Below are 14,767 nucleotides of genomic sequence, written 5' to 3' on the forward strand. Positions count from 1 at the left end.
AGATTCCCAAAAACTGATTTGCTTAAAAACTGTATAATACTATAATAAGACAAAGGGGTTAAATATAAAAGGGGTTAAGATAAAAAGAAAAAAAAAGTCTTCTGTGTTCTGTTCTCCCCCCAGTGCCACTCTCTCCATTCTCTCTCTCTCCTCATAGGCTCAGAGACAGCATTGGGAGCCATTGGCTCCTGCTGCTGTCAGTCACAGCCAGCGAGAGAGCATTGGGCAGACACACAGAGCAAAGCTCAAGAGTGAGCCTGCACAAGTGCCTCCATAGCAAGCAGCTTGCTATGAAAGCACTCAACAGGAGGGAGAAGCAAGGCACGCCTAAAGGGATTCGAGAAGAGTTGGATTGAGGCTGCTCTGTGCAAAACAATTGGTTAGTATGACATGTTTGCTATATAAAAAAATATTGTAGGTTTACAATCACTTTAATTTACTAAATGCAATTAAGCTGTTTAATTTGAAAGGTAAGTTTCACTTTGCAGAGGAATTACCCTTCATATTTAAAACATTGTCCTTGTTTGTGATTAGGTTTTCATTGCAAAGTGAAATTTCACTGCACTTTTCACTAAGCTCTGGTGAAAATATCCTTGCAAGGTGCAATTTTTTTTGCAAAACAAACAGCCAATCTAGTAAATCCTTTAGTAAATCAACCCAAAGGGCCCTTTCAGATGGGGCGGATCCATCAGCATGATTCGCCTGCTCAGCGGGTGATCTCTCTGACACAGACACTGCCCATTGATTTCAATGGGATGGTCGGATGAGAACGGACCGCCTGTCCGTTTCCACTCGATTGTCATCCGTTCTGCTGGGCGGATGGGGAATGGATCTCCATCCATCTCTCTTTGACGTACAGGATCAGATCTGATGCCGGCGGATGGCAGCAGACTATTGTCCCACCAGTCCATAGAACATAGATGTCAAACTGCGGCCCTCCAGCTGTCAAGGAACTAAAAATCCCATCATGCCTCTGCCTTTGGGAGTCATGCTTGTAATTGTCAGCCTTGCAATGCCTCATGGGATTTGTAGTTCTGCAGCTGGAGGGTCACAGTTTGACACTCCTGCCATAGGTTCCCCTGAAAAACAGACAGGCAGACCCCATCAGTCTGCTTGTTTAAAAAGGGGCCGAAAGAGTGAAAAGTCATTTGATCTGTCACTGAGTATTGCATCATATACACATTACATGCATACTTGGAGATTCTATTGTTTCACTGTAGTCTTTATATTTTTGGCTCTCCATATCTTGCAAAAAGACATACTGAAAATGGCTTTATTATCTATTGTAAAAAGAAAGTAAGAAGAAGAAGAAGAACACAAAAGCACATAACAAGAAAAATATGAAAACATTGATTTCCACAGATTCTAGAAGTATTCATACAAATTATATGAAGTTAAATTCTGCCAGTTTTGACTATGCAATCTAACAATTGTAGATGAAATACAATAAACTGTGTAGCAGATTCTTCTAGCACTGCATGACTTCAGCGTGGGATTGCTTGCTATCAGGGCAGAGGCTGCCAGCGTGGGATGAGAAGATTGCGCAGGAGAATAGGGGTTAATGTTAGGGGTTAGATTACAGGTTACACGTTAAAGGGAGTATAAAGCCGTTTTGCTCATATTTTCTTTCTATATGATCTGAAAATAATATATTTTTGGTTTAAATTTGAACTGCTCCCTTTTAATATCATGTAGTCTTCTTTTTCCAGCCAGTAGGTGGAGCTTTAGGTTCCTTTTTACAGTGTCAGCATTATTAGTTTTCTGCTGTGCTGTGAAAAGAGAGTTTATTCTATGAAGGTGAAGCTCTGCTGAATTCCATTATCCAATCAAGTGCAGAAACAAATACTGTTTTTTTTCTTATATATGATTGGATATGTCTTGCAAAGTGAATTTTCACCACATTCACTAAGCTAAGAGGCTATTCCCTTGCAATATGAACAGTCTGTTTGCTGTTATTAAAGCATTCCAGTGGGGTTGTTCTCCTAAAGGCAAATAGACTGTTAAGATTGCCAGGGAATTTTCCCCAGGGTTTAGTGAATGTGATGAAATTTCACTTTGCAAAGAATATCCAATCACATGCAGGGAAAAAAAATTGCTAGCATATGATTGAATGATGAAAGTCAGTAGAGCTCTATCTCATTTACTAAGCTCTGGGGAAAAATCAGCTTTGATTTTACCGCCCTCACTGTCCAACTAAGACATAGAATACAGCCGGATGGGACTGTACACACACTGAGACCATGATGCTTTGTGTCACGGTAAATTTAAAGCAGCTTGTTGAGTTGATAGGCAGCACTGCCTGTCAAATTCACCCATTCAAATCAATGGGGCTGCATACACAACCATGAGCCAAACGCTTGGCTCACAGTTGTGACTTGTTAGTTCCATTCGATGTTGCCATTCAACAGGAAAAAAATAAACAGGCATTGAAGAGGTGTTTCCTGAATGCCTGGAAGCCACTGATTAGCCGCCCTTTGCCCTTTCCAGAGATATCTCCAGTATGAACCTAGCTTGCAGTGTCTCCTAACTAGAATTGGCACTTCATTGAGTCTTTTCACTTGGTGCCTGGAAATGAAAGGTTCCTAGCTATTCCTCCTCCATACATTATTATCTAAGTATCTGTTACTAAACACACGGATGTGCTGAATAGTGAGAGGGTCATATAAGCATGGATGTCTTTACTATACATACCAACACAAGTGTTTTCAGCTACAGTTGCTATAGACAGATCATTTGCAGGTCATGTGTGAAAATGCAACTTAAGATTCTCATAAGTATAAGATGTCAAACATTTGTTTGGAAATACTAATGCAAAGGAATGCAAAGCATCTGCATTGTTACAGCCAATCAGAGCCTTCATTTTCCATTCGCACAAAAAAAGTGACAGTTGGAATGTTCTGGCAATTATATGCAGCATTGGCACTTTTTGAGACATTATGCACCTGGTACAATGGATGAATCGTGAAATCTATTATTACAGCACATGGTCCTGGTAAGAGCAGACAGTGGATATTGGAGGAGATATGTTACTATTACTGGTTTCAATACTATCAGGAGCAAGCATATATCTAGTGAAATTGAAACACTTTTCCAGTATACTTGCTTTAGTTCACTAGATCATGAAGTAGCAAAGAAAGACAACCCTAGACTCCCTTTAAAAACCATTTAGTGATGGGAGTTCCTATATTTTTTAGGGGTTTGGTATTAAAGAGGAACTGAAGCTGTGCCCAGAAAACATCAGGCAGATGACAAAGGACTAGTCAGCAGAATTTCCCGTGGTCTCCAAACTGCTGATATATCCACTATTACTGACTTACCATGTCTTGTTCTGCACTATGTCTTTCTGTGAAGGCAGACATCTTGGTAGACACAGGACTTTGCTTCCTCATATCAGAGCCTCCAGCAAGGAGAACATTGAGTGATACAAAAGTGATGTTACCAAGTCTATTGAGGCTAGCAGTCAGAGGCAGCTCTGCAGATATCTATGAGGTTGTAGGCACAGGAGTGCCCAGGCACCCCCACATACCAGGAAGTTCACAGTTCTTTTTCAGGAGGAAATTAAAACAAAAGATACATTTTCACAGTACTTCTTAGTCACAATTTCCAGTTCCAGATGTTCCTTAGAACATAGCAAATCTTCACTTTTGAGTTCAAGTCAACTTTACAATGTACTTCTTCACCAATAGCAGGACTAAATTGCAGGGAAGCTTCATCTAGCTATTATTGGGCTTCAGGTGAGAGGCTTAGGTCAGAGCTTTAAAGCCAACGTACGTTTGTATGACAGTAAGAGAACCAATGTGATATACAAGTAGCACACCACTTCAGCAGTCAAGTGTCTCTTATAATAATTGTGACAACTATATCTGAGAGATGTCTTGCTACAGGTGCCCGAGTCAGCTCATGTTTTTTGATAAGTGACAAGAGCCTGAAAATCAGAACCATCAAAGTTGCCATGTTTTTGTAAACTGAGACTTTCATGATACAGCTACTACAACTAAACAGCAGTGTTTTTACAGCTACTACAATGAAATAGCAGTGTTTTTGGTTACCTAAGACTGTGATAGTGTAAGAAATCTGTGACAAAACAGATATTTTGTCACCAAAGTTTGACATGATAAGAGAATAGGACCATTTTAATATGAGGCGGCAGGACCTTCTACATTAGATTGGCAGTCATCGCCTCTGCTGCAGTACGAGTGTGCATATACTCAGCCATAAATACACAGTAAATGTCTGGGGATCAATAGGTGTTCAATAAATAATGGAAAGTCGATTTGGTAATTTTAGTCTTTTGAGGTTTCTGTAAAGATCCACCCAGTTCATAGTCTTAAAGGTGAGGTGGCTATCAGGGAGTAAAGCTCCATACACACTGGCTAAATATCAGCCGAAATCAACCAGTAGAGTAGGAGAGCCAGCCAGTGAGTACACCTACCTCAACTCTGTTGGAGAGCCAGTCAGTGAGTACACCTACCTCAACTCTGTTGAAGAGCCAGTCAGTGAGTTCACTTGCCTCAGCTCTGTTGGAGAGCCAGTGAGTACACCTACCTCAACTCTGTTGGAGAGCCAGTGTGTACACCGACATTAACTTTGTTGGGGAGCCAGCCAGTGAGTATACCACCTCGACTCTGTTGGAGAGCCAGTGAGTACACCCATCTTAAACACTGCTGTAGAGCCAATGAGTACACCCATAAGGATAAGAGTGGTGTCAAAGAACTGACTTGCTATACATTTAGTACAAATTGAGAATTATATCAACCATTATTACATAATTAGTCTGGCTGAAAAAAGACAAAAGTCCATCCAGTTTAACCATTAAACAAAAAGTTATAATCCTATACCCACAGTTGATCCAGAGGAAGGCAAAAAAAACCCAGCAAAGCATGATCCAATTTGCTCCTGCAGGCGAAAAAAATCCTTCCTGATCCCCCGAGAGGCAATTGGATAGTCCCTGGATCAACTTTACTTATAAATGTTAGTATCCAGTTAAATTATGTTTATCTAAGAAAGAATTCAGTATTCAGAAGAATATTATTTGTAATATTTTCTATTATTGGTATGACTATTATTTAAAAATAGAATAAACCATTTCCATGTAATGGGGGGGGGGGGGGGGGTCAATGAAAAATTGAAAACTTTGTGAAGGGGTGACTGAGCTGAAGAATTTGGGGACCACAGGTGTAGGGGATCCTTTTTTAACTGTTGGGGGGCGGTAGGTTTTAGCACAATGATAGTGCCTTGTGCCAAAAACTACCCACATCAGTCTCTTGAGCCTAAAACAAGTATATTAGTACCCTTACAGTATATTGATAGATCTGTACTATAAAAAGTAATTATTTGTTTACACACACTGCTCACATATGTATAAAAACAAAGATAAGATGCTATTTTGTATGAAATAATATAACAAAGCTCTTTAATTTCCCTGTAATTAACCATGTACATAACTTATACATGGTTTGATGCTCGGATGGAAGGTATATTGGCGGAAATGGTAATTCCCAACACGCCATAACGGAGCTCTGGCATGTTTACATGCAATATTTATACTCCTACTATTTTTCTTAGATAAAAAAAGAAAAAAAAGTGTAGCATATGGCATAATACAAGTAGAAGACCTTATCTCCCACCTCCCTCTTTCCTTCTGTCATGTGCACTTTCTCTTATTACATCTCGAATTACAATTTCAGCTTGGGTAATTTTATTTCTTTCTCGGCTATAAATAATGCGTACCTACAATGTGAACATATAAAGAAATACCGAGCGTGACCGGCTTTTTTTCAAGAGTTATTTTCGTTTAGGTGAAATACAGAGACAGCAGCGTGGGACTGAAATTCAGGAAAAGTGTTAATTGGTGGGAATGTTGATGGTCTTACAGTATGTTGGTATGTCATCGTCCATCACACAAGGCGGCTATTTGCATGATTTGAATGTGGATATTTGTCATTATTTTTTCAATCTGTGTAATGTAATAAGCTTAATCACTGTCATTACTTATAAGGTGAATTTTACTTTCCAATTCTGTTTGATTTTAAAAGATTTGTGGCGTGCTACAATGTCAAATACAAGATTCATATAATTTATAAACCTCTAAACATTGCCATAGCTACAGCTGTATGAGCCCCAGGGCAAGTTTTGGACTGAACAACACTCTAAGATTAGTTAAGTGGCACTGTGCCATTGTCTGTGTGCATATGCACTGATCAGCCATAACATTATGACCACCCACCTAATACTGAATAGGTCCCCCTTTTGTTACCAAAACTGCCCTGACCCATGGGGGTTTATTTACTAAAGCTGGAGAGTCCAAAATCAGACTCCCTTCTGCATAGAAACCAATCAGCTTCCAGGTTTCATTGCCAAAGCTTCATTGAACAAGCTGAGGTTAGAAGCTGATTGGTTTCTATGCAGAAGGGAGTCTGATTTTGGACTCGCCAGCTTTAGTAAATAAACCCCATTGAGTCATGGACACCACCTCTGAAGATATGCTGTGGTATCTGGCACTAAGTTGTCAGTAACAGATCCTTTAAGTCCTGTCAGTTGCAAGGTGGGGCCTTCAAAAGTGCATCTTGGTGCCATTTCTTCCCTAGGTAAGTGGTGCACACGCACCTGGCCATCCACATAATGTATAAGAAAGAGTGATTCATGAGACCAGGCCACCTTCTTCCATTGGTCCATGATCCAGTTCTGATGCTTGTATGCCTACTGTAGGTACTTTTGGCTGTGGATACGGGTCAGCATTGGCACCCTGATTGGTCTGTGGCTATGCAGCCCCTTACACAACAAACTGCGATGCACTGTATGTTCTGACAGCTTTCTAATGTGTCCAGAACTTTGACCTTACAGTAGCTCTTCTACTGGATCAGACTACATGGACCAGCCTTCGCTTCCCACGTGCATCAGTGAGCCTTAGTCACTCCACACCCTGTCGCCAGTTTAATTTCCTTGGACCACTTTTTGTAGGTCCTGACCACCGCATACCGGGAACTTCCTACAAGAGCTCCAGTTTTGGAGTTGCTCTGACCCAGTCATCTAGCCATTACAGTGTGGCACATGTCAAAGTTGCTCAAATTCTTACACGTCTCCATTTTTTCTACTTTTAACACATTGAATTAAAGTGTTACTAAACCCACAACAGTAAAATCAGTCTATATATGCAGTAAAGCATGCTTGTTATACTCACTGTAGAACCTAAGGGGTTAATTCTCTGCATTGTGTAAAAACGTTGTTTGATCCTGACTTCTCTGATCCTCCCCTTCTTCCAGTGTCCCCCTATTATCTCCTGATAAGACATATTGTGTGGAGTCACTCTTCACATGCTCAGTTTGGTGTGTATTGCTAGAGAGATTTTTCATTTCTTTTTTCTTGGGAGAGTGCAGACAGAGGTCGGGTGTCCTGTATTTTCCTGGAGCAGAATGAAAACTCCTCCTACAAGGTTTAACAAGTGCTCTGCTGGACACTGATATAAGTCACAAGACTTCTCTAACTGCTGATGAGAAAAGGTATTTAGCAGTTTATATTTACTAAAATAATTGCACCTCCATGTTCTGAGTACTGTAGGAGATCAGATATAATGAATGCAGGGCCCAGGGTTTAGTAACACTTTAAAGTACATGTTCACTTGTTGCCTAATATATCCCACCAGTTTCAGGTGCCATTGTAACAAGATAGTCAATGTTATTCACTTTACATGTCAGTGGTCAGAATGTTTTGGCTAATCAGTGTGTATATATACTGTAGATAGATAGATAGATAATGGAGAGATAGATAGATAGATAGATAGATAGATAGATAGATAGATAGATAGATAGATCTTAAATGATGGGTGATCCAGGTGTGGACAGGATCCCATCCAGGCCCAATTTGCCATGTATCCAATAACTTTGATTAATGGGATGCCACGCAACCCAAATGTCAGTCCAAAACTTGGATTTATATTCTTAATGCAGATGAAAAGATGGTACATAGGTGAGTACACAGAAGGTGTCCCCAACCTTCATTAGGGTGTAAAGTCTTGTTATTTTCATGGCATTGAAATTTAATTTTTGGCTGTGCCGCATTATACAGTGGTGAAAATAATTATTTGATCCCCTGCATATTTTGTAAGTTTGCCCACTTACAAAGAAATGAAGGGTCTATAATCTTTATCATAGGTGTATTTTAAATGATAGAGACAGAAAACCAAAAATGATAGACAGAAAAACCAAAAATCCAGAAAAACACATGATACAAATGTTATAAATTGAGTTCAGTGAGTAAAATAAGTATTTGGTCCCCAAGTAAAACATGACTTAGTACTTGGTGGAGAAACCCTTGTTGGCCAGCACAGAGGTAAGACGTTTCTTGTAGTTGGTTAACTGGTTTTCACACATCTCAGGAGAGATTTTGGTCCACTTTTCCTTACAGATCTTCTCTAAATCCTTAATGTTTCTTGGTTGTTGCTTGGCAACTCGAAGTTTCAGCTCCCTCCATACATTTCCTATTCAATTAAGGTCTGGAGACTGGCTAGGCCACTCTCCTTAATGTGATTCTTCTTGAGCCATTCCTTTGTTGCCTTGGTGGTATCTTTTGGGTCATTGTCATGCTGGAAGGCCCATCCACAACTCATCTTCAGTGTTCTGGCTGAGGGAAGAACGTTCTCATCCAAGATTTTACAATACATGTCCCCGTCCATCGGTCCCTCAATGCAGCAAAGTCGGCCTGTACCTTTAGCAGAGAAACAGCCCCAAAGCATGATGTTTCCACCTCTGTGTTTGACTGTAGGGATGGAGTTATTAGGGCCATAGTAAGCATTTTTCTTCCTCCAGACACAGCGGGACGAATTAATGCCAAAGAGCTCAATTTTGATCTAACCTGACCACAGCACTTTCTCCCAATCCTTCTCTGAATCATTCAGATGTTCATTGGCAAGCTTCAGACGGAGCTCCAGACCGAGGGCGATTGATGTTTTTTTTGTATTTCTTCCATTTGTAAATAATCGCTCCAATAGTTGTCTCTTTCTCACCAAGCTTCTTGCTGATGGTCTTGTAGCCAATTCCAGCCTTGTGCAGGTCTACATTCTTGTCCCTGACATCCTTTGACAACTCTTCGGTCTTGCCCATGGTGGTGAGGTTTGAATGGAAGAAAGAGATTCTGTGAACAGGTGTCTTTTATACACATAACGAGTTGTTGTTAGAAGATTCTTCTTAAATTGACAGGACTAATCTGTGTACCAGGAGAGGAGTGTGGAATGGATGGCAGTGGGCATTATGTGCAGGAGAGGAGTACAGAGGGTATGATATGGGGCAGTATTTGCAGGAGAGGAGTACAGAGGGTATGACAGCGGGCAGTATGTGCAGTAGAGGAGTACAGAGGGTATAATATGGGGCAGTATTTGCAGGAGAGGAGTACAGAGGGTATGACAGCGGGCAGTATGTGCAGTAGAGGAGTACAGAGGGTATAAAGTGGGGCAGTATTTACAGTAGAGGAGTACAGAGGGTATGACAGTGGGCAGTAGGAGCAGGAGAGGAGTACAGAGAGTATGACAGTGGGCAATATCTGCAGTAGAGGAGTATAGGGGGTATGACAGCGGGCAGTATGTGTAGGAGAGGAGTGCGGAGGGTATGCTAATGGAAAGTATGTCCAGGAAAGAGGTGTGGCAGTTATGACAGTGGGCAGTATGTGCAGTAGAGGAGTACAGAGGGTATAACAGCAAGCAGAATGTGCAGGAGAGGAATCCAGAGGTGTGACAGAGGGAAATTTGTGCAGGAGTGGAGTGTGGAGAGTGTGACAGTGGGAAGAACTCTAACTCTTTGATTTACAAAAGCAGTTACTGATGTTTCCATCCATAGCAATAAAATCACTAAAAATATGTTACTAGCTATACAGGTGAATGACAAGGGTGGAAAAATTAACCCCAATAATACATCTTGCACCCATTTACAAAACTAAATAAATATAGAGTAAGCAGCATAGGAGCTAAGCTGTTCACACAGAGCTTTTTTACAGAGGGTGAATATAGCTTAATATCAATATCTAGGAAACAGACTCTATAATAGAAGCAGGCTAGTACAGGACAGTGGAGGTGGCAGGAATAATTGTTTCAGCAGCACTGTGGACTGGCAGGGAGGACACTGATAATAAAACAAGAGGATTGTGTCAGTGAAATTGGGGCAATGGAGGTTGAAAGGAAACAGCAAATGTGAAGTTATTAGCATGAGCTGTGTCATGGAGCCCAGGAACTGGGAATGTAGTACTGGGGATTGTTTAAATGGGAAATGGTGCAGTGTAGCTGAGCTCCCCATTGGGGGGTCCCCTATACTGCACAATAGAGTGGGAGGTGGAGGATCAACACAAGAAGCCAATCAGGCTGCAGTGCAGTGAGTATGCTGATAGGAGGTGAGTGCAGAGTGGCAGAAAGATGATCTCAACAGTCTGCTCTTTCTTCATTCACTGTCTGCTTGCACAGGTTAAACAGCTGCTGTATATGTATTTCATTTATGTGTTTAGCTATTTGCTAGAAAAGATTGAAAAAGAGAATGGATGCAAGTAGAATAAAAGGAGGTAACAGAAGTTTGCTCTGAATGAAAGCATGACTGTTTGTATGCTGAAAGTGTGAATCCAGCAGCTGTGCTACACCTTGGGGTGCCGTGTATGGACACACCACCGCTGACAACCACATTGGGGGCCAGAAGGATACAACAGCTGAAGATTCATGAAAATAGCGGCGAATAACTGAGAAAAGCATAGCAAATATTATATAGGCAGAGAGTGTGAAAAATGAAAAAGGAACAATAGAAGGATTTGAGAGTAACTGCTTTTGTTTTCATTTATATCACAGCATATGTCTGTATAAAGAACTCAAACTCCTATGCAAAGTGACAATAGGACATATTATTGTAGAGCACGCATTATTCATTTCAAGGGGTTTCAATTGGTGAATCACATTTGTTTTCACTGACAATTCATTTGTTATTAGAATGTTTTGCATCCTTGAAAAAGAAAAAAAGAAATTCAATGTCATTATACAACTTCATAAGAAGCAGGCGTCATAGAAATCCTTTATAAATTTGCAGTGTTTTTCATAGAAATAGTTCTAGGTCTGCAGGCACTTAAAGTCAAATTCTCATTTTTATGATTGTTGTAACTAGGATAGGAACGTTAGAGCTAGATACTGTTTGTCATTTGCTGTGTGGTTCTGCTGTCCTCATTGGGCTCAGATTCCATTCGGCAATTTATGCCATGAGCAGAAGCAGCGACTGTGCTAAGACATTCCACCTCGGGGCTTGTACACAAGTTCCCGGGTATAGATCATGTCCAAATTCTCAGCATTCTCCCTTGTACATATGGGAAGCATGGGGTGGAGACATCTGTTCCATTTAAACATACTAAGAATACTATTTTATTATAGAATGGATGGATTTTATTTGTTTGTAACTTTGTCTAAGAACTTTTATTTTTCAACAATAAAAAAAAAATATTACAATTATTTTATAGATGGATAGACATGGAGATTTAGATGTAGATAGATACACAGACAGACATGCATTTGTAAAAAGAATGAGAGGTAGAAAGATAGCTTTATTGATAAATAGAAAGATCAGTATATAGATAGATAGACAGATAAATAGTTTGGTAGAGAGATAACAATTTGATTGTAGATAGATAGAAAGTTAGTTAATTCTAGAAATAAATGGCTTTTATACATGTTTATAACTTTGCCAGATAACTTTAGGGATAAGATAGATAGACAGATAGATAGATAGATAGATAGATAGATAGATAGAGATAGATAGAGTGCCTTCAAAAATAAAAGTTTCTCAGACAGTTGTAAACAGGAATAAAATCCATTTATTTACTTCTAGAATAAAATAGCATTCTTAGTATCTATCTATCTATCTATCTATCTATCTATCTATCTACAGTGCCTTGAAAAAGTATTCATACCTCTTAAAATGTTCCACATTTTGTCATGTTACCACCAAAAAACGTAAATGTATTTTATTGGGATTTTATGTGATAGACCAACACAAAGTGGCACATAATTGTGAAGTGGAAAGAAAATGATAAATAGTTTTCAATTTTTTTTACAAATTAATATCTGAAAAGTGTGGCGTGCATTTGTATTCAGGCCCTTTACTCTGATACCCTTAACTAAAATCTAGTGTTATCAACTGTCTTCAGACGTCACCTAATTAGTAAATAGAGTCTACCTGTGTGTAATTTAATCTTAGTATAAATACAGCTGTTCTGTATGGCTCTCAAAGGTTTGTTAGAGAACATTAGTGCACAAACAGTATTATGGAGGCCAAGGAACGCACCAGAAAGGTCAGGGATAGAATTGTGGAGAAGTTTAAAGCGGCGTTAGGTTATAAAAAAAATTCCCAAGCTTTGAACATCTCCCGGAGCACTGTTCAGTCCATCATCCGAAAATAGAGTATGGCACAACTTCAAACCTACCAAAACATGGCCGTCCACTTAAACTGACAGGCCGGGCAAGGAGAACATTAATCAGAGAAGCAGCCAAGAGGCCCATAGTTACTTTGGAGAGAAAGCCATTGTTGAAAGAAGTCCCGTTTGCAGTTTGCAAGAAGCCATGTGGGGGACACAGCAAACATGATGAAGGTGCTCTGGTCAGATGAGAACAAAATTGAACTTTTTGGCCTAAAAGCAAAATGCTATGTGTGACAGAAAACTAACACTGCACATCACCCTGAACCAGCCATCCCCACCGTGAAACATGGTGGTGGCAGCATCATGTTGTGGGGATGCTTCTCTTCAGCAGGAACAGCGAAGCTGGTCAGAATTGATGGGAAGATGGGTGAGGCCAAATACAGGGCAATCTTAGAAGAACACCTGTTAGAGTCTGCAAGACTTGAGACTGGGACGGAGGTTCACTTTCCAGCAATTCAACGACCCTAAACACACAGCCAGAGCTACAATTGAATGGTTTAGATCAAAGCATATTCATGTGTTAGAATGGGCCAGGCAAAGTCCAGACCTAAATCCAATAGAGAATCTGCGGCTAGACTTGAAAATTGCTGTTCACAGATGCTCTCCATCCAATCTGACAGAGCCTAAGCTATTTTGCGAAGAAGAATGGGCAAAAATTTCACTCTCTAGATGTGCAAAGCTGGTAGAGACATCCCCAAAAAGACTTGCAGCTCTAGTTGCAGTGAAAGGTGGTCCTACAAAGTATTGACTCGGGGCTGAATTCAAATACATGCCACACTTTTCATATATTTATTTGTAAACAATTTTGAAGATCATTTATCATTTTCCTTCCACTTCACAATTATGTGCCACGTTGTGTTGGTCTACATTTACGTTTTTGGTGGTAACATGACAAAATGTGGAAAATTTCAAGGGGTATGAATACTTTTTCAAGGCACGATAGATAGATAGATAGATAGATAGATAGATAGATAGATAGATAGATAGATAGTAAGAATGCTATTTTATTATAGAAGTAAATGGATTTTATTCCTGTTTACAACTGTCTGAGAAACTTTTAGTTTCCAAGAATAAAAAGTATAAAAGGGGGAACATGTTACAATTATTTTATGAATGGATAGACAAGGAGATAGATGTAGATAGATGGCTACCATGGGGACACAGACAGCAATAAAAACCTGAGACAGGCTCTAATTCACTAGCACTCATCCAAAAATAGTTTGAGCTTTAGACATACTCTTAGTAAGAGGTGTTTCCACTTTCTTTGATGGAATTTTTACTTAAAGTATAGCTAAAGGCAAATCTTTTTTTTTCTTATTTTGGATAGAGTGGAGATGGCATAAAACCCCGTCATGTTTTTATTGCAGTCTCTCTATTTGTCCTGTTTACCATTATCATTGAACATGAAATTTAAAGAAAATCTCAACATTTGGGTTGTCCCCAGAAAAGTAAGGGGGGAAATCCTCCAATGGGGACATTATTTCTTCTCACTTCCTGTTTGACTATGGGACAGAAAGTGAAGTGAAAACTCCTCAATGGGACACAGATGACAAAAAAAAAAACTAAAAAGGGTTACAACCCTCCCTTCCTCTATCCAAAATGAAAAAAAAAAGGTTTGCCTATAGTTCTACTTTAAATTATTGGGAAATACAGCCAAATGAGTGGGAACACAACTTTTTAGCGAACTGACCCTTTAAGCGATAATTGTGTTTTAATAAACAGTAGTTACGATGTCTGCCTTGCTTTTCCTGTTACAAATGAGCTAAAATAAAGCAGATGTCTCGTCTCACAGTTAATTTTAAATGAACGTCACAGTGGCTGTGAGAATGATTAAATATATACGGTAGTATGCAGACCGTTAATGACCACATTGCGGCGATAACAAAATAGAGCCATTACCATATTATAGTGCTGAATGCCCCTTCGTTATACCAAGGAAGCCAATCCATACCGTAATTGTATTTACTAAATTTAACCGGGCTTCTATCATAGACTCCTTTGTCTCTCGATACCAGCAACGCGGTTAATCTAGTGGTTTACAATTCTGCTATAAAAGACAGCCAAAGAGTAATTGGTTTAGGATTTATTATTTTCTAAATGAAAACAGCAGGAAGTGCCGCAAGTTGCTTTCTGAACTTTTTCTCTTTTCGCTTTTCAAAGAGCGAACTTTCATTTTCTAATAATTACACAGCTATATAGTAAAGGAAATAAGAGTTTTTCCCCCTCATTATACTCAGTGGGCATGCTGCGATTTCATATCAATTATCATATAGAACTCACCTATAAATAAGGCTTCTCATTTAAACTGTTCGGGTTTATATAATCCTCCTTTTACCAT

General features: G+C 39.6%; 1 protein-coding gene across 3 annotated transcripts in view; it reads left to right on the top strand.

Annotated features, from left to right (window-relative positions):
* The window catches only part of KLHL29 (kelch like family member 29), a 1,282,993-nt gene that overhangs the window by 537,060 nt on the left and 731,166 nt on the right, over window positions 1–14,767 (top strand). The window lies entirely within an intron of this gene.

The sequence above is a fragment of the Staurois parvus genome, unplaced genomic scaffold (genome assembly GCF_062004578.1).
Source record: "Staurois parvus isolate SC_StPar_1 unplaced genomic scaffold, SC_StPar_1.0 ptg000886l, whole genome shotgun sequence".
NCBI classification, from domain to species: Eukaryota; Metazoa; Chordata; class Amphibia; order Anura; family Ranidae; genus Staurois; species Staurois parvus.